At 35.2% G+C, this 21,763-nt stretch overlaps 1 protein-coding gene and 1 pseudogene across 1 annotated transcript in view; one reads left to right on the top strand and one right to left on the bottom strand.

Annotated features, from left to right (window-relative positions):
- The window catches only part of Adamts19 (ADAM metallopeptidase with thrombospondin type 1 motif 19), a 251,702-nt gene that overhangs the window by 12,932 nt on the left and 217,007 nt on the right, over positions 1-21,763 (top strand). The window lies entirely within an intron of this gene.
- Positions 2,094-3,088, bottom strand: LOC138837514 (large ribosomal subunit protein eL6-like; annotated as a pseudogene).

The following is a 21,763-nucleotide window of genomic DNA, read 5'->3' as shown; positions in this document are numbered from 1 at the left end:
AAGAGTCTAACAGACTTTCCTTGGCTAGCCTGGCTTTGAACCACAATCCTCACATCTCAGCCTCATGAGTAGTTAGGATTACAGGTGTGAACCTCTGGTGCCTGGCTATAATTTATATTTTTAATGGCTTCTATCTCTTTATTTAAGCTTTGTTTTAGTTCTTGTATGGACTTCTTTTTTTTTGGGGGGGGGGGTCCAGTCGTGGGACCTGAACTCTGGGCCTGGACGCTGTCCCTCAGCTCTTCAGCTCAAGGCTAGCACCCTACCACTTGAGCCACAGCACCACTTCTGGCTTTTTTTTTCCTTTTGCTTATGTGGTGCTGAGGAATCGAACCCAGGGCCTCATTCATGCAAGGTAAGCGCTCTACCACTGAGCTACCTTCCCAGCCCTTGTATGGACTTCTTTACTTCCTTCATTTGTTTATCTGTATCTCTCATATCATTTAGCTGAATGACTATTTTTCATAGGGCTTCCTTTCCTTCTCTTGAAATTCATTTGGGTAGCCTCATCATGCTCATGCATAGTCTTGTGTAGACTTTCTATCTTTTCATTAAACATGTATTTCAGCAGTGTTTTTAAAACATTTCGAGAACTATCTTCTAGGACCTTCAGTTTCTGCTACATTGCCTGGTTATTTTGTGTGGTAGTTGAGGCTCCTTTACTTGCCATTTTTTTTCTCTCATGATTCTATGGTTTGTTCTGCCCATTTTGAAACAAAAGCAAATGGAAAATCACAACCGTACACAGTACAAAGTAACAAATGATCCCAGAATCCTACCATTGCATAGATATTAAATCAGAGATCAGAAATCTTAGGTATGTATTCCCTTATCTAAATACTCCATCACTTTTATTGGGAAAGAAGTATTGTGGTGTAGAAAATGAGATTATGTATAGTAGTTGTCACTGAACAAATCTGTTATTAGGGTCAGGATAAACCAAACCAATCTGAAAATCTAAGAAGATGAACCAAATAGACAGAGTCAAAATGGAAACAAATACAGTTAAACTAACTGGAAAACAATTAGGTAACAAATGAATAAAGACAAAAAAAAAAGAAAGAAGGACTAGAAATAAAAGAAAGCAAATTAAAATGAAATTAAAAGAAATAGAAATAGAAAAATAAAGGAAGGAACCAATAAGAATAGAAGAATAAAGAAAAGGAAAGGAAAAGAAGGAAAAAACTAAAACCTAAAATCTAAAAATAAAAAAATAGAGAATTGAACAAGAAAAAATAAAGCCAGAATTAAGTATGCACACACATGTAGTTTCATTTAATGGATATGAAAGACATTTGTTTTACTTCATCTTACATATTCATCTTACTATTGATTTATCCTAACTTTTATCAGTATATGCCATCTTATCTACCAAGTACCAGGCTGGATTGTGAAACTGGAAACTGAACCAAATTTGGTATGGATATGCTTTTGGACTAATTAGTGGTATTAAAGGAAGTTATAGAAAATGTTTTAAAATGTTATCAAATTTCCATGACCTTGAAGATCTTTTAGTGCTACAATTGAGTATTTTTGGATGTATTTAATAATTTTTACTGTCTAAGCTAGAAAATAATTTGGATATTATCACCAAAGTCAAGTGATATCTGTACATTTAATTGATAGACAATTTGATATTTATCTTAAATACTATTATCTATGAAAATGTTATATGGAAATTAAGTGGAAATAGCAGGTAATGAGAAAGGAATAATTTGGAAATTTCTATTTTCTTTACCTTTCATTGTGTTAGTCTCAGATTTAAAGCATTTCAGTCTACAAGATCCTATTGGTACCCAAGATAGTCTCATCTTAATAGCATGTGTTAGAATATTCAGTGAAGTCCTTATAAAGTAGCTCATATTTTCAAAATCCAATGGCAGCTTCAAGTCTCAAATTGAAACTCAGGATACAAATTTTCTTAAGGCAATGATATCAATCTTCTCTTTGTTATTTGATACTCTAATCGGTATCATTGGTTTCTGTTTTTAATTTTTAATGGATGAACAACTCAGTCATACCTTTTAAGATAAATTAATTTTACTACATTTTATTTTTAATGTATAAATGATTTAATTATACTCTTGGTAAGTTTAGAACATTATTTTGTGAGGATAATTTCCTTTTTAAAAATTTTTGTTATTTCTGTCAGTCCTGGCGCTTGTACTCGGCCTGGGCACTGTCCCTAAGCTTTTTTGCTCAAGGCTAGCACTCTACTACTTTGAGTTACAGCATCACTTCTGGCTTTTTCTGTTTATGTGGTACTGAAGAATCAAACCCAGGGTTTTATGCATGCTAGGCAAGCTCTTTACCACTAAGCCACATTCCCAGACCAATAATTTCCATTTGTTAGAGCAAAAAGAGATGATTTGCAGCCTTAGAGCTGAGGAATACCTTTGATTTGGCTAGAATTTGTGAGTCCACACCTTTCTGATCAATCTTGTGCTGCTCTGTAACCTCCTGTTGCTCTTTTTCTGTGTTGAAGATTTCATCTTCCTGGTATCTGGGCTTCTGCAGCTTCTTCTAATCGTCGGTGAGGTGTTCGGGTATTTTCACCTTGCTGATATGAATTTTTGTTGAGGTGGCAATAACATTTATGGTGTGTTTTATGCAGAGGAATATGATTGAGGGACAGAGGTACAGACACTGCCACGCAGCTTCAAGAAAACCAAAAATATCTCTTGCCTCTGTGGCGCTCAGAAAGGATGATGAGGATGGTCCCTGGAGTGATGCTTTGTGACAGGGCTTTGTGACTTGGCTCAACAGCCTAACCACCCAGGGGTTCCACCAGTATTGTTACCAACAACTGGTTATGTGACAGTCGCCCAAACCTCCTTTTTCTTTTCAACCCGGACTTGGCAGCCAAGTATTTTCTCTTGTACATGGCTTTTCTGGAATACATTGCAGATTGAGAGTATCTGTCAATTCCTTATTCCAGGATTGGGTTTGGGCTGTAGTGGGGCCTTCCTTTCCTGTTTTTTTGTTTAGTCTTGGGATTAGCCTTCTCTGCCTTGCCATTGGTACTGGCCTTCTCTGCTTCAGGTTTCTTCTTCTTAGTGTCTGTCTTTTCAGCCTTTTCACCATGCATCTTGCAAGACAGGGAAGCTGCATTTTTATTTTTAATCAATTATTTTTATTACCTTTAGTTGTGCAGAGATTTCAATTCAACATGTCAGATTGTGGTACAGTTCCTCTTCATCATTGCCACTCTCTTTAAACTTTTTGTTTTTATATTTTCTAGGAATCAAGTTTTTAGTTGTACAAACATTTAGGAAATTTCTGTCTTTTTAAGATTTTTTTTTCCAGTACTGGGGCTTGAATTCAGGGCCTGGGCACTGTCCCTGAGGTTCTTTTTTTTTAAATATATTTTTTTATTGTAAAGAGGCGTTACAGTTACATGAGCAAGGTAATGAGTCCATTTCCTATCCAGCGTTATCCAGCGTTGTTATTCCCTCCTTTGTTTTTCCCCTACCATCCCTTTCCTCCCACCTCCCCAACTCCTCCCCCGCCAAAGTTGTAAAGTCCCTTTTCAACATAGTGTCTTGTACATCTCATCCTGTATCCTTATTTCAGCATTTTGTTATTTCCCTTCCCCTCCCCAAATTAGAAAAATTTATGTACAAGATACAGGACACTGGAATCAAATACAGTGACAATAGGGGTTACACCATGGGAGAAGAACATACAAAGAAACAAAAAAAATCACATAGTATGTTATAAGTACATTAAAAAGAACAACAAGAAAGATAAAAATCTCTGTGTCCCTATCTTGGAGTTCATTTTGCTTAGCATCTCAGGTATGGAACCAACCCAGAGGCACCTCAGTAGATGAATGGATCAAGAAAATGTGATATATGGGGCTAGGAAGGTGGCTCAGTGGTAGAGTGCTTGCCTTGCATGCATGAGTCCCTGGGTTCAATTCCTCAGCACCACATAAGCAGAAAAAAGCCGGAAGTGGCACTGTGGCTCAAGTGGTAGGGCGCTAGCCTTGAGCTGAAGAGCTGAGGGACAGCACCCAGGCCCAGAGTTCAGCCCCCACAAGTGACAAAAAAAATAAAAGAAAATGTGACACACACACACACACACACACACACTGGAATTCTATTCCTCCATCAAATAGAATGACACAGATCCATTTGTTAGGAAGTGGAAAGACTTGGAAAAAATAAGTTAAGTAAGCCAGACTCAAAGAAACATAGGTCCCAGGGTTTCCCTTATATGAAATAACTAGTATATGTCTAGAACAAGCAGAAGAGATCAAAAGCTATGTACATATGACCATATAACCTGATGCTGAGCTTCTTTTTTAAATTTTATTTTATTGTACAGATGCTGCACACAGGGGTTAGTCCCTGAGCTTCTTTTGGCTCCAGGCTAGTACTCTACCACTTGAGCCACAGTACTACTTTTGGCTTTTTCTGTGTAGTTGGTACTGAGGAATTGAACCCAGGGCTTCATGCATGCTAGGCAAGCACTCTACCATTAAGGCACGTTCCTAGCCCCAATGTCCATCTTTTTAAATCAGGACTTTGACATTGTTTGCTAGGATAGTAGATAGTGTTTATCCCTTGCCTATCATCACAGGGGTCCCAGGTGCTGGAACAAATTATTGACTACAGTCTTCTAATGTTGTATTTTTAAATCCTCAAGTGTTCTTCTGGCCAAATAGAATTGTAAGAAATTCACAATATATAATTTAATCTAAAAATTGAACGTAATGTCACATGTTACAATGTGAAGCTCAAAATAAAATGCCATTTACCCAAAACCAAACAAAACACAAAAACATATCTTACAGGGAGCTAAAAGTGATTTTATTATTAGCTCATTATCACTAAATTTGAGAGTTAAAGCAAAAATGTAGTAGTTGGTGTTTGAAAATGAAATGTTAGAGTCGGCCTGATTACATTAGAGGTGCTCTTGTCTCCCTTACCTAAGATAGCCCAGAATGTTGGTTGAATGAAAGCTCCCCAAATACTAACTTGGGTAACTTTAGAAAAACTTATATTAGGTTTCCTTTTGCTTTACTTTCTTTTTCTTTCTTCCTTCTTTTTTTTTTTTTTTTTTTTTTTTTTTTTGCCAGTTGTGGGGCCTGAACTCTGGGCTTAGGTGCTGTCCCTCAGCTCTTCAGCTCAAGGCTAGCACTCTACCACTTGAACCACAGTGCCACTTCCGGCTTTTTCTGCTTATGTGGTGCTGAGGAATCAAACCCAGGGCCTCATGTAGACAAGGTGAGTACTCTACCACTTAGCCACCTTCCCAGCCATTGTTTTTGTTTCAGTATATTATGATTGAATAATAAACATATACCATTACCTGACACCATTTTGCTTATTAAATAAAATGGAGATGAAAACAGATAGAAATTGTTTTGGTCAAGCAATAAACACACTACTATCCTTTATAAAATGTTATCTGCTAGTATTTTTGAAATTAAGGAAGTGAAGACTAAATTAAGATAAAATAAATGACAGTTTACTCATGTATAATTTGAACGTTAATTTGTGAACAGATCTGAGAGAAACCCCTCTGCATTCCAAGGGAGAAAGGAGCTGTTGGTGGATGGAGTAGTTGAATGAAGATTTTCTCACCACCATTCTTTTACCAAAATTCCTATCCACATTTTAGTGCTAAAATATCATCTAGGGACAGACCTTTAGAAATGGGTTGACACTTCCCCACTCAGGTATGGACAGTGACATACTGACACTCCTGGTCAAATGATCAAAGTAAGCATACATGATCACTCAGCAGAGATGATGAATTTACTTGTATTTTTGTCTCAACCTTTTGATTTCCAATATGGCCTTCAAAATCTTCAAAGTAGTATGTAGGGCACAGAAATTAGGAGACATTATACATTGGAAGCTTAATAGGCATCTTGTAGATGCTTGTGCTAAGTTCAAAGGAATAATTGTATTTGTAATGATGTGATGACAGGCAGATAAAGTTAATATCTAGGTGGTTCTAGGAATCAAAGAGTTATCAGGTAAAATTAAATAAATATGAAATATTTATGAAATATTGAAAAAATCTATGTGAAGTGGAAGTATAGGAGGTTAAGGAGACTCTGTTCAATTTCCAGTACTACTAAATATGTTCAATAGGTAAGAAGTAACCAATAAATATTTTTAAAAACATTTCATTGCGTCCCAGGATAGTGGAAGAACTTTTAGAATAAAACATCTTATTCAATTATCTTTTAAAATGTTGTGTTTTATAAGCATCTTTTAAATTCTCACTCAATGTAGGTCACATAGTTTATTTACAATTATTTTGTCAGTATGGGACATAATTTTCACAGACATTCTTTTTTTTTGGGGGGGGTCCGGTCGTGGGGCCTGAACTCTGGGCCTGGGCGCTGTCCCTCAGCTCTTCAGCTCAAGGCTAATGCTCTACCACTTGAGCTGCAGCGCTACTTCTGGCTTTTTTCTTTTTGCTTATGTGGTGCTGTGGAATAGAACCCAGGGCCTCATGCATACAAGGCAAGCGCTCTACCACTAAGCCACCTTCCCAGCCCCTCACAGACATTCTTTAATTGTGTTTTCTCTTGTGCATTACAGAAGTACTTTCTTTTCATTGAAGCTGATGAACTTTTGAATGTCTACATCTTTGTTTAAGGTCGGGTAAAAATTGTTCTTCAACTTATTTACACCAATGATTCTGCCACCAACATTGTTTCAGAACTCATTATTCCAGTAACCTTTACTTGCTAATTTGTTAATTTTACATGGTTTCCAATTCAATGACTTGAAATAGCATTTGTTTCTTGTTTCCATCCTAATCTCAATTCTTCAGTGATTATCATGGGCCTCTTCACCCACATGTCAATTTCATACTTGTTTATTTTTAATACATTCATAATACATGCTACAAATATTTCCTCCAGCTTACTAAGTGTGTTTTTGAAAAAAGTAAAATTAGGTTATAAGTTTTATGTTTCAGTGTAGGTAATTTTCATAACATAATCCAGTAGATTTGTCAAGCATAAAGTCCATACTAAATTGATCTCCCATTCACCACTCACTTTTGTTTTTTCCACATTATTTTTGGTATTATGTTTGATGGTCTACTTTCTTGTTCCATTTGACAAGGCCAAAATAATACTGTAATTCTCATACTGTGACCTCTGTCTTTGCTATTACACTTTCAAACATCACATGTTCTGTTTTCTCTACCATCAAAATCCAATTCTAATGTTGACAATATCACCTAGGCCCAAACCACCCATGACTTCTGTTACAAATTATTATTTATTCCTATATTATTCATAACTTTTGGTATCAGTTATTATAATTATTCATTATTATATTCTTAACTTTAACTGGATCTTTTAAAAAGGGTCAAACATGCTTATTATAGCATTGAAATGATAATATACATAGGGGAAATAAAAACAAAGTTTGAGGTGGGCACCAGTGGTTCACTACTGTAATCCTAGCTACTCAGGAGGCTGAGATCTGAAGATCAGGGTTCAAAGCCACCCTGGAAGAAAAGTCTGTGAGACTCTTATCTCTATAAACTGCCAGAAAACCAGAAGTGGCACTGTGACTTAAGTAGTAGAGTGCAAGTCTTGAGCTGAAGAGCTGAGGGACAGCACCAAGACTTGGAGTTCAAGCCACATAACTGACAAAAACAACAACAACAACAACAAAACAAACAAACAAAAATATCCCAAAGATTGAGAAAGATCTGTGCTATCGTGGGGGCAGCAGTTAATGTTTGAGTACTAGAGAAAGAAGTTGCTTTAAAAAACAAGTACATTGTCCTAGACTAGAGTGAATCAACAAATTTTTCTATTCTTAAAAGTCTTTAATAAATAAACATTATTTCTTAAATGCCTGTTAAATACCTGATTATCCTGTACATTTCTGAAGGATTAAAGTAGTTCCTCAAAAATAATAAATGAAACCACTTTCCATCTTGTTATGCTAGTCCAATCTTCAGAAGGGTTTGTTTCTGTTTTCTTGATGATGCTTGACCTCAGAGCCTGGGTGCTGTTCCTGAGATTTTTATTCAATGCTAGTGCTCTACCACTTGAGCACAGATCCACTGCTGTCTTTTTTTGGTAATTAACTGAAGAGATTCACAGATCTTTCTCACCAGGCTGGCTTCCAATTCTAATCATATTTCAGCCTTCTGAGTAGTTAGGATTATAAATGTGAGCCACTAGCATATGGTTTTAGAAGGTTATATAATGACTTTTTTTATTAGTATGCATTAGTATAAGGTAGAATCAATTGTGATATTCCACATAGTTTTAGAGCATCCAGATAAATCTCAAAATCTCTATAACTTTCCCATTGTCTTCCTTCAAGCTTCCATAAGAATTTTACATTTCATTGTTCTATTTTCATAAGTGCAATAAACTACATTGACTCACTTCTGCTGATACGTGTTGCCCCAAAGAGCCAATTTTACTTTCCTGTCATTCATTTTAGGGTATGTTAAATGTACTAAGGGGTTTACCTTTGTATTTGAAATATAACAGGTGTAGTGATACTTTTCTTATAGTTTTAATTCATCTCTGTGTTGAAGATTGTATCATTCAATATTATCAAGATTTATAATCCAAGCATCTAATACCTGAGGAAGACATTTATAAGCTGGAGAAACTTCAAGCAAAATGACAGAGATGAAAGACAGTGAACCGATTTCAGAGCAGAAATGGGTGTAGTAACTGAGCCATGAGGATAGATGTCATGTATTTGAGGCATGAAAAGACAAAGACATTATTAGAACCCAGTGTAGAAAATATTCACTAGTAGCATTCTGAGCCTCTTATGAGAATTTTTACTGTCACGTAGAGGCCTAGATTACTTCAGATCGATTAATTCAACTGTGAGTGATACATAAACAGGATTTTTACTATTCATCAATGTTTTTGATGAACAGTACCTTTTCCAGATAGGACTTAGAACCCTTCATTTCTTATTTTGCTAGCTCTTATTTATAAACATCACTCTTAAAAATATGATACATGGACAAAATATTTTAGATGTGGTTTTGTATGTGCAGAGAGCTTTGGGTTTCAGGATTTATGCCATGCTATTTCAGTCATTTAGGTATATGATCTCCTAAGACATTCTCTAATAAATCAGCCTGAGATTATATTAAGTATGCTATTCATTATAGATTTTGCAGATAATAAGGGATGGTTTGGAGGAGAAAAGATCTAGTGTATTCTTCAAATTCTCAATTGTCATGTATTTATTTTGCGAGACCTTGTGGTTAACAAACAAGTCATGTGTGAAAGAATGTTATTGGTATGTGGTTTATTGCTAATTTTATGGGAGAAATACTGTTATAATTAATTAGACATTTGTTACTGTCATTCAGAATGGGGCTAGAGGGATTATCCAAGGACCCTAATGGGCAAAAGTAAACAATTACCTCCACCACTTTTTGCTAGTATATTGCTAATGGGGAGGAAGACTGCACCTATACAAGAAATTAATCATTGTGACGTTACTGAAGAGTCCGTTTTGCACACTGCTGTATTTCCTACCACTAGCTGGTTAACTTTCATAGTGTGCACTCAGTAAATATTCTTGAATATATTATATATTTATTTGACCTTTAATTGAATCCCAAAGTAAGTTGTAGCAGATTTTCCATGTCTCTGAGTACCAATGTTATGGACCTTGTAATGGTTTTCTCCATTAATCTTGTTTCCATGGTAAAAATGAGTTGCATCTACTCTCTAGGGATATGTAGGAGGTTGGCCACCTCTCTGCCAATTGTGAGGTCACTAGTAAGACCTGGCTGTGATGAGCCCTTCCTCTCACTGCAGCTGTGCAGCTTTCTTAGTAGTCTCGTTCAATTCCACTTAACTAGGATGGAATTGCATGAGATAAGTGCCACAAGTGCTCATCACCATGGTGAATGGCTCTGACAAATCACTGAACTAACCCTTCACCCACTAACTATATGACTGAAAATGTACAAACCCATGAAATGCTAGGGTGCATGGTAAGTTGGAAATGATCTCTTTCTGTTAGGAAATACTGTAGGCCGAATAAAGTTAATAAATTTAAGCTTTCTTCTCAAGCTAACAATATGGAACATGTAAAATATTCTCATTTGCATCAAAGGAAAGTCACATTGTTATGATTTATCAGAATCCTGATTGATGAAGGCATGGAAATATTTCTTTACTGTTGAATTTAACATGAGCTTGAGCACATATGTTTCATTATCTCACAGCAACACTAAAAGTTTGAACTTAAGTGATTTTAGTTAGATCAGGGCGATAGCTTCCCCAGAGTTAACTGAAGGATAGCTTATTCTTGTCTTTCTTTCAAAGCTACTTTCAAAGCTAATTCTGATTTCTGAATAAAAATTACATCCTACTTATCTCTTAGCTATCCCCTTTCTTCATTCTCAGTCTTTGTTGTTAGTTGCAACAATGAATTGCCTCTCTTCTTCGGATTATTACAGTGCTCAGGGTTTGCTGTAAGTGCTGTATGTCTTTCCCTGACAATCTCATTTTAGATTTCCATACTTAATTTTTATGGATTGGAAACTCATCTTTCTAGAGAAACCCACATATGTCTTTATCTTAAAACCTTTCAATAATCTCCATACTCCAATCATCTACTTGATTTATCTACTTAAATGTCTCTCAGATATATCAAATCTAAGAAAAACTGCAGCCAGAATTTAGATTCTTTACATCTCCTGAGTAGCTAGGATTACAAGTGTGAACCACTGGCTCCTTTCATTCTTAAGCTCTAATTTAAACATCACAACTTCTAACAATTGTTTTTCTTTTTTGGGTACACAGGTCAGAAATTCTAGTCATCCTTAATCATTCTGTGACCTCATGTCTGAATATCACAGCATTAACAATGTGAGTGATTGCTATCTGATTTGAGTAAGCATCCAAACAGATCATAAGTGTGTTGACTTTGCCTTTACATCCTTAGACTAACTACCACAGTCTTGCACCTGGAACATTGGAAATTCCTTTAAAGTGGTTTCCCTCATTTAAATCTTATCATATACTCCAGTTTGTTTTTAAAAAAAACAAGAATGATTTTCTTTAGAGTTTATTTTACATTATGTTGTCCACTGTCAATTGCTTCAAATTATAATTACATACAATCTAAGTGTCTTGTGATGATCTTGAGAGGTTACCTGCATGACTGAGCTCTGACAACTGCATGATTCTGTTTATGCTCTAGGTTTTGTGCCTGTTAATTCCATTATTTACAAGTAGGCTTCAGACAAGGATTTCTCTTTCCATCTCAACTTTTCTTTTAGAGGGTAACCTAAGTTACATACAGATATGACCTAAAATTTATACATTATATAATGTTGAAAGTCACTGCTTATTATAAGAATTATCACAGAAAAAATTGAGGTACTCTGACCCTACTCTGCAACTCTGAATCTACCCTCCAGGAACAATTCTCTTTCTTCTTATACTTGCCTCAGTATTGGTGTGTGTCATCATTACAATGCTTATTATTTATTTCTTCTCTTTAGTTATATCTTTTACTGTAATATATTATATACACTGGGTACAAACAAGTAAAAGTAATAATTTAGATGTTTAATCTTTTGTGAACATGAAATAGTATACTGAATTCCTCCCTTTATATCTTCCAGAGTTATACTTGGCCTTTTCATGTGACATTCTACCATGGAGACATCACTTTTTCCTCCATTCCACTTTTCCTTTTTTCATATGACATGCTGCATATTTTACTAGCTGTCTTATCTCAAATATTATCTCTTTGGAAAAGCTGTGTTGATCCATGCTCTCAGTTTCCTCTATTTTTCAGTACCTATTTGTTTCGTTAACGATACCTTGTACAATTTATAATATCTTAAGTACGTTTTTCTTTTTTAAGTATATTTTTAGGTATATTTGCATTGTTTTTTCTGTGCCATCAGTATGTAAGATCCAGGAGTGATGTTTTCATCCTTGAGTTTTCAGTGTCCTGGTTGCTGCATGCTAGGGGGTCCAATAGGCACATATGTAATGAATATTAAATCATCATCAGGTAGATATAATGGAACATGAAAGGTTTTGGCTGGCCTTGTTTATTAACTAAGGTATGGATTTTAAAATGCATATGCTTTGTATAGTTGGCATGCATTCACATTATAAGCTCAATAGACTTTCTTAATAATACAAAAATTAATATAAGCAATGAGATGACAAGAAAGTGAATGAATATAAAGTTTAATAGTTCTTTGTGTTATAAACAAAAATTAATTAGTAAAAAACAATAAGTTAAGAATAACAATAAAAGTTATTGGTCAATTTGGACATCATAGTGTTAAAATGGAATCCTAATTTGTTATTGTGTAAGCCTTTACCATCCTGTTTTACTTCTTCAAGTGGAGGCTCCCAAAATAGCTATTTATCATACTCAGAATGGAATTTATGAGCATTTTTTCTAACTGTTAAAATTCATATCCATTTCAATGCCAGAAGAAAATACTACAGAAACGACAATGGTTTATGAAACTATGTAAGAGAAATCTTAGTTTTTCATTTGCAAGAGATAAATCTGTTTCCAGTGTAAGTATCATGCTGATAAAACATGACTATGTTGAAAGGAGATAGCTGAAGAAGCCATGAAGAGGAACCCTGCAGTAAAATCTGTTACCAGTTTCCAAGAAAAGATAGATGGTATAATAACCACAGGAAGATTTCATAAAGTTTTGATTGTAAATATGAATCGTCAGTGATGTTGCTGTGAATATCCTGGGTTATCTAAAGCCAGTCTCCATTGTATCACTCTGACAGCTGCATGGAGCTTGGTCTTTCTCAAACATGCTACTTCTGTTCCCATCTCAGGAACGTTGCTTCTCTCCCTGCCTAGAATGCTCTCCACCTAATGCTGATGTGGCCATTCTCTTCAGTTTTTTTTCCCTAAGTCCCCTCATCAGACAGATTTTTCTCATATCACTCTCTAGTCCCTTCATAGTCCCTGGCATTTCTGTATTCATGTTAGACATCTATAGCTCTTCACCCTCTAAGCAGTTCTTGAGAGTTTTACTTCGGATGTCTATTTTTACTTTCAAGAATGTTTTTGGTAAATTTATTCACAAAATTCTGTACATCTCATAATCATCACCCAAACTTTAAATAATGCTAAGTTTAAAATTGTCTATCATATATCTTCTACATTCTTAGAATCCTGCCTTAGAAGAATAACATGCAGTGAGTGACAAATGATGCGGTCAGAGTCTTTAATGTCTTCCCTCCTAAATTTCTCTTTTACTTAGCACATAGGACTTCCTCTAGCTCTTCTAAAACTAGAGTTTATTCTCTGAGGTAGTCAGTTTCAAATCCCATCTTGGTTTTTAGATGTCAGTCAGGATACTTCAAATCTATCTTTAATCTTTTTTATAATTGCAAAACAGAACACAGAAAACTAGGTATAAATGATCATATAAAACTAAATAGTTATCAAACAAATTTAGGTGTTTGATATTAGTAAATAAATGGTACCTTGTTTCTCATTCTGGAGTGTTGGACCTTAAAGCCTTGTCCATAGTTATATCCTGAATTTGAATGTGTAAATTGATACTTGTAGGCATTTATTGAATGATTTGTAAAGCTATTCAGAAAACAGACTAGACACAAACACAAGTAAAAACAAGGACTGTTAATTTTATTTTTAATGTAATACAAGTTCTTTTAAAAATAAATATATATTTATTTATTACTGGGGTTGGTACCCGTGCTCAAATAAAGTCTTGCACACTTGCTCATTGCTGGTGCTTTTACCATTTGAGCTACACCTCCTGAAATTTTGTTTGTAAAATAGAGATGGAATCCTGTGCACTTTTCTGTCTAGGTTAACTTTGAGCTGTGATCCTCTGGGTTTTAGCTTCATGAGTAGCTTACTATTAAAGGTCTGAGCCATCACATTAGTATTTTATTTTATTATTAATTATACAAGAATTTACAATTCCATGTCAGGTTCTGAGTAGAGGTATCCTGATCAATGTCATCCTTTCCATCCTTTCCCATTTTTCCCACCTTACATATCTACTCATAAGTTATTCTTGAGATAAACAAAATAGAATATATCATATTCAAACATGTTTATATGTGTATACACATACGACTCCCCATAGATACATACGTACCTACATATAAGACTGTATGTACATGTACACGATAGCTTGAAAAGTGGAAAGAAATACATAATGTATTCTGTAAGATTTTGCATTTTGGCTTTAGAGAAACTTTTTTAATATAGTTTTTAAATGTTCCACTCTTTAAAAATTCTTGTATATGCTTGGAAAATGTTATACCAAAAAAAGGAAAAGAGAACTAAAAGAAGGGAGGAAGGAAAGACAAACCAATTGCTACTTGGAAAGCCAGTGTGCCATTGGCAGCTATAGTTTTGAAGTCCAGTCACATGAAATAGTCAACTCAAGATAAAGTTCAGGGTCTTCAGTGCAGTGTTGTGTTTTCTGCCTTGTAAAGGCCTGGCTTTCTACTGATAACAGACTTTACGTATCAAACAACTGTGAGGTTTTGCGTTTGCCATCCAAATGCAGAATATTTTTTTTTAAGATGAGGATTATTTGAAATAGCAATCATATGACAGGCTTAGGGTTTTACTATAACCTCATGAGTCCTTGTTCATACCAAGCCAGATACTTTTCAGTTTTAATCTTGTTGCCCCCAAATATTGACTCGTAATCTAAGGACACAATAAATCATTTTGTAGTTCACTTTTCAACTACATAACTGGTGAAATTAGAAATTGTGTCTCAAGTGCAATGTGTAAATTAAATGAAATGATGCATTTAAAGTGTCTTCCATATATGTGTGTTATTTTCTTATGAATATTAATATTAAGTTGGAAAATCCAAATGACTATGTACATGTACTGTTTAAACTGGGTAACTAGAAGGCAATGAAGCCAGAATTGGAGATAGAATCTTTGAGCAGAGGTGATAGTTTGAGATTAATGTTACAAGATATAATATATGAACAAAACAAGAGGAGTGGATCTTGAAAGAACCCATGCACTATAGAGAGGATTGGGAAATCACAAAGGGGATATCTAACCTCTGAGTGGCAGATGCCTAGAGCAGTTGCTGACCAAAGACAAGCTTTGGAATAAGGAACATTCACTGTGAAAGGAAACAGATAGTTGCTAGGAAAGACAAGGACAAGGACCATGAAAACTTAAGAAGGAAAAAGAGATAATGTTCAAATGTCTTAGAAATGAGAATGAAGGAAACAAAATTGTGAATGATCTTTTTTTGTAAATTTTCTTTTTTAATGTATTTTATTGTAAAAATGCTGTACAGAGGGGTTACAGTTACATGAGTAAGGTAATTAGTACATTTCCTATCCAGCATTGTTACCTCCTTTGTTTTTCCCTTGCCATCCCTCACCCTCCAAGTTGTGAAGTTCATTTTCAACATAGTGTCTTGTACATCTCATTGTTTCAAACTGTATCCTTATTTCAGCATTTTGTTATTTCCCTTCCCCTCCCCAAATTAGAAAAATGTATATGCAATGCAAAGCACCAAAATGAAACAATTTTACAGAGTTGAGTTTGGATTGTCAAGGGCTAAGATGGAGGTAGAATGCAGAGGAAAAGCCAACATAGAATGACAAAGTAAAAGGAAATTTTAACTTTAAAATTGAGAGGCTTAGTTGCTACTACTAACATTCACATTAATTTTAAGAACTTAAGCAAGCCATGCACTCTATCTAAGTTTTTATTTTATTTTTTTAAATTTAGTAGTGTCCAGACAATTTCTAAGTTTCCTTCAATCACTGGTTTTATTACTCCCTTTAGAAATGTTTGGCTGTGTAAGAAAATGGAATGGTATGAATAATCTGTTTGCATGAGAAGTTTTCCTAAAGATGATATACTTGGCTAAATAAAGAAGACAATGTTTAAAAAGCTTGAGGAAATAACTGAAATTCATTTTTCCCCCTGAGATGAAGTCACAGGTGGCATAAGCAAATGCACTTCAGAGTAATGAATTATGCTTACTTGGTTTTCAAAAGAAAATATGTTTGGTAAAATCAACAACTGTTCTGTACCAGGCCTGAGAAATGAAGGTATGATTATAAGTACATACTAAACCCTTCTCCTCCCTTCCACTTCTAATCAGAGAAACATGAGACAATAATAATAGTAGACTCAGTGTAATACATACAGAATGCTGTAGAATTAGAAAGGGAAGACAATAGTTACTTTGGAAATAAGAGGAAATTTGCCTGATTTTGAAAACTGGTAATTCTACACAGACTCAATGACATTTTGGAAAAAAATAACACATGGAATAACCAAGTTGTAACTATGTAATTGCAGGTTATTCAGAAATAGAGCATTAAATAGTGTTTATTTACCATTTATCCTTAGTATTTATATGAAGTCTGAGGAAAAAAATAAAATTGGAGGATAGGCAACAGTTTGTTTCATAGCTTTACTCTTCAGATGTCATTATTAATAGTTTTAGTTTATTCTCTTGACATACAGGGAAAAGACCAAAGTTTATGTCAGAAACAATGTTTAAGATAGCAAGAAAATAGGATAGGTACAGTGTCCAGATGCAATCAGAAATCATCTCCCGTTTCTGACTCATATTAGGATTATTTTACTTGATTAAAGATAGAACAAATATGGCATTATAATTTATGCTAAGCCCTGTATTACGATTACATTTTTTATATTGAAATTTTCTAGAATAGAATTTATTTGTGTATACATTTACAGAAATAGGTTAAAGACAAACATGAATCTATTTCATGTAGAAGAAAATATAGTGTTGTTAACTCTTATGTGTTCCCATCATCTTCCAAAAATGGAGTAGTAATTATATGATTACATTTTAAATTAAAATGCTTTCCTTACTTACCGAGATACAAGAAAGTGGCTAAGAAAATAAAACCAAATTTAAATAGAAAGTCAAATTAGATGGGGCTTCAGATATTTCTCTAATGCTTTTTAGTAGCCTGGGTAGATACTAGATCCTTTCAGCAACTTCTGCTACCATAAATGAAACATGTACATCAGGGTGTAATACACTTGATCTTGGGAAAATTGATTGGGTTATTCCAATACATTCCAGATACTAACACTAGCTTTTCTTTTCTTTTCTTTTCTTTTCTTCTCTCTTCTCTATTCCTTCCTTCCTTCCTTTCTTTCTTGTTTTTCTTTCTCTCTCTCTCTTTCTTTCTTTCTTTTTTTCTTTCTCTCTCTATCTCTCTATCTTTCTTATTTTCTTTCTTTCTTTCCTTTTTAATTTTTTTGGTCATGGGGCTTGAACTCAGGGCCTGGGCATTGTCCCTGAGTACTTTTACTCGGGGCTAGTGCTCTAATGCTCTACGACTTGAGCCATGACTCCACTTCCAGCTTTTTTTGGAGTTAAGAGTCTACTGGGCTTTCCTGGACAGCTGGCTTTGAACCATGATCCTCAGATTTTTGGCCTCAGTAGCTAGGATGACAGGCATGAACCACCTGCACCTTGCTCAAAAATTCAAATCCTGTTACCCTCAAAACCTTTTGCATATTGTAGAGTTATAATGGTGTCTCACTTTTCCTTGTTCTTTAGTGACATATTCTTACATTATTATATTGTCTTAATTCACAACAATTATACATATTCATGATATACAAATGTCTATTTACATATGGCAGACCAAAATCAAACCAACTAACATAATGACTCACATATTTGCCAATTTTAAAATATTTAAAATTTATTCTCTTTATGATTTTCACAATGCATTGCTGTCACGATATCATGCAATACAGTTTTTGAATTTATGCCTCTGCTCCACTTAAATCTTTTATTCTGTGGCCAATGCCCTGTAAACCTCCACATGCCCTTTTCCAGTGGAATGTTTTTATGACTTCATACTTTTTTTAAAAAAAGAATCCAAAGCCGGGCGCTGGTGGCTCACGCCTGTAATCCTAGCTACTCAGGAGGCTGAGATCTGAGGATTGTGGTTCAAAGCCAGCCCGAGCAGGAGAGACTGTGAGACTCCTATATCCAATAAACCACCAGAAAACCGGAAGTGGCGCTGTAGCTCAAGTGGTAGAGTGCTCGCCTTGAGCTGAAGAGCTGAGGGACAGCGCCCAGGCCCAGAGTTCAAGCCCCACGACCGACCAAAAAAAAAAAAAAAAAAGAAAGAATCCAAAACTACCCTTCCATTGATGGATAATTATATGGGCTGTATGTCTTAGTAATTGTGAACATTAATTCAATGAATATAGAATTGCAGAGATTGGTTGACACACTAATTTTAGTTTGTCTACTTGTAAGTGGAATCAATGAAGCATTTTTTTGGGGGAAATATGTCGGTAATGGGGTTTTGAACTCAAGGGCTCTCACTTGGCTGTGGGATTGTGTGTATATCTATGAATGTGTATGTTTATGTGTGCCAGTCCTGGGCTTGAACTCAGGATCTGGGCACCACCCCTAAGCTACTTTGTTCAAGGTTAATGCTCTACCAAATTTCTGGCTTTTTGGTGGTTCATTGGAGATCAGACTTTCATGGTTTTTCATCTGTAGGCTGCTTTCAAACTCTTATCATCAACTCAGCCTCCTGAATAGCTAGGATTACAAGGCATGAGCCACTGGCTCCCAGATTACTTGGCTGCTTTGCTCATGGCTGATTTTCTACCACTTGAGCCACACTGTAGTTGAAAAGTAGTAAAGCAGTGGAGGCAAACCATTATCTTTCAGCACTGAGAATGAACAATACCTCACAATTTCCTGCTCCATTTTATGTTTTACTCACGCCATCATTCTGTGTTTGCCATATGCTCATCTCTTTGATGGCCCCAAATAAATGTTGGTTTGAGCAAATGGAACATTTATACTTTGATTGAAGCAATAGTGTTTAAACATTACTGCTCCTTGGCCAAATCAAACAATGTGATTAGAAGCTGGTGACAGTGTTAAACAGTTGCAATAATACTGATGTAAACGATAGTCCTAAAAACACACAGACATAAAATTAGAGAAAAATGATATATACAAACTAGTCAGGAAATGCTGGTAGTTTATTTTCACATAAACAATGCTAAATTGCAAACACTGAATTTCTTACTGTAAAAATCAAAGAAGAAATGACAACAGAACAGGTGCTACCAGATGAGAAAATGTACAGGCTAACTAAATAAAGGAGGAAAAACAGTTAATTTTGTTGCCATAGATGTATACATATACATACATATGCATACCTCAAATATAACAAAATGGTTAAAAATTATTTTGGAAACTTTCTGAAGACCAATAATGGACTAAAATAGTTCGTATTTCTTGTGGATAATGCATTGTGCCAGACTAATTCATATCACATTTGCTTTGCTTCTAAATTGTACCAATGGAAATTCTGCCTAATAGTGGGTTGTTGTACCCAGGGGCTCATGTGCAAGAAGGTGATTATAGGTTTATATTCAGTTTTTTTGGGGGTCCGGTCGTGGGGCCTGAACTCTGGGCCTGGGCTCTGTCCCTCAGCTCTTCAGCTCAAGGCTAGCACTCTACCACTTGAGCCACAGTGCCACTTCCGACTTTTTTCGTTTTGTTTATGTGGTGCTGAGGAATCGAACCCAGGGCCTCAGGCATGTAAGGCAAGCACTCTACCACTGAGCCACCTTCCCAGCCCAGGTTTGTATTCTTTCATGGGTTGTAAAATCATAATGAAAATAAAACAACCTATTTTTGTTAATGAATAAACACAGAAGCTCTAAAAAGTTTCTATAATTCTGTTTTAACCAGAATGAATGTCTTGAATGATACAAACCAAAAGATGGTACTTAAATTCCACAGAAAAGTGTTCTAATCAAACTACATTGGGATATTTGGTACAAAATATGCTTCAAAGTGAACTAGGTTTATCCAGTGTACATATTGAATGAATGGATCACCATTTACAATGATACTACATTTATCCTTTACAAAATGACGTTCATGTCTAAAAATAATACAGGCAATATACTAGATAAATTAATTTTTTCTGTATATATTTTTATTGTAAAAATACTGTACAGAGGGGTTACAGTTACATGAGTAAGGTAGTAAGGTAACGAGTATATGTCCTAGACATATACTAGTTATTGCAAATAAGGGAAACCCTGGGACCTATATTTCTTTGGTCCTGGCTTAATTCACTTAATATAATTTTTTCTAAGTCTTTCCATTTCCTAACAAATGGGGCAATGTCATTCTTTCTGATGGAGACATAGAATTCCATTGTGTATATATACCACATTTTCTTGACCCATTCATCTACTGAGGGAGCATCTGGGTTGGTTCCATATCTTAACTATGGTGAATAATGCTGCAATAAACATAGATGTGCTGGTAGCTTTAGTATGGCTTTGTTTGCGATCGTTTGGGTAAATGCCCTAAAGTGGGATCGCTGGGTCATAGGGGCGCTCTATGTGGAGTCTTTTGAAGAACCTCCATACTGCTTTCCAACGTGGTTGAACAAATTTAAATTCCCACCAACAATGTAGTAGGGTTCCCTTTTGGCTGCATCCCCTCCAGCATCTTATAAGATTTCTTGATTATAGCCATTCTAACTGGAGTGAGGTGGAATCTCAATGTTGTCTTGATTCGCATTTCTTTTATGGCTAGTGAAGTTGAGCATTTCTTTATGTTTCGATTGTCCATTCTTATTTCCTCTTCAGAGAAGTTTCTCTTTAAGTCTTTAGCCCACGTATTTATTGGGCAGTTGTTTCTTTGAGGATTTGTTGTTGGGGATTTAATTTTTTGAGTTTCAGGTATATTTTAGATATGAGACCCTTGTCTGTTGTATGGCTAGTGAAGATCTTCTCCCAATCTGTGTGCTTTCTGTTGATCTTGCTTGCTATGTCCTTTGCCATGGAGAAGCTCTGCAATTTCATGTGATTCCATTTTTCCAACCTTTCTTTGATTTGTTGTGTTTCTGGGTCTCTATTAAGAAAATTTTGTCCTTTGCTAAGAAGCCTTAGAGTTTCTCCTATTCCTTCATGTAATTTTTTCAGGGTGTCTTCTTTTAAAAGGCAAAAGATTTATACCATCAAGAGAAACCAGAGTGTGGGGGTTTCTGCTTTTATTTTGAGGTCTTTGATTTATTTGGAGTTGATTCTGTTCCATGATGATATAGACATCCAATTCTTAAAAAAAAAAAGAAAAAAAAAAGATAACGGCAAAACATTTAGTTTAAGAAATAGTGTTCTAATAGGGAGAAACAAGGATTATTTATTTGATTTTTTTTTTTATTCTGTAAGATTTTCAGTTTAAGCCGGGCGCTGGTGGCTCAGGCCTGTAATCCTAGCTACTCAGGAGGCTGAGATCTGAGGATTGCGGTTCAAAGCCAGCCCAGGCAGGAGAGACCGTGAGACTCCTAATAAACCACCAGAAAACCGGAAGTGGCTCTGTAGCTCAAGTGGTAGAGCGCTCGCCTTGAGCTGAAGAGCTGAGGGACAGCGCCCAGGCCCAGAGTTCAAGCCCCATGACCAACAAAAAAAAAAAAAAAAAAAAAAGATTTTCAGTTTATTCATAAATGCCTGGGTTTCTGTTTATTATTATTAAAGTAAAATTTATAGTAATCCTTTATTTAGTGATTATCCAGTATCAAATCCCATAATGAAAGCATGGTATATGTGTTTAAAATGTATTTTTCAAACAACTCTAAGAAGAGAGTTACTTTGACTTTCCCATAGTTCTATTACTAACAAAGTTATGAACTTAAATAATCTGTCTGCAATATGTTGTCATAGTCATTACACTTCTTATGATAGCATGAAATTAAACTTTATAAGGT

The sequence above is a fragment of the Dipodomys merriami genome, unplaced genomic scaffold, assembly GCF_024711535.1.
Source record: "Dipodomys merriami isolate MVZ:Mamm:240054 unplaced genomic scaffold, mDipMer1.0.p SCAF_27, whole genome shotgun sequence".
In the NCBI taxonomy this organism is placed as follows: domain Eukaryota; kingdom Metazoa; phylum Chordata; class Mammalia; order Rodentia; family Heteromyidae; genus Dipodomys; species Dipodomys merriami.
This window is presented reverse-complemented; position numbering and strand designations above follow the sequence as displayed.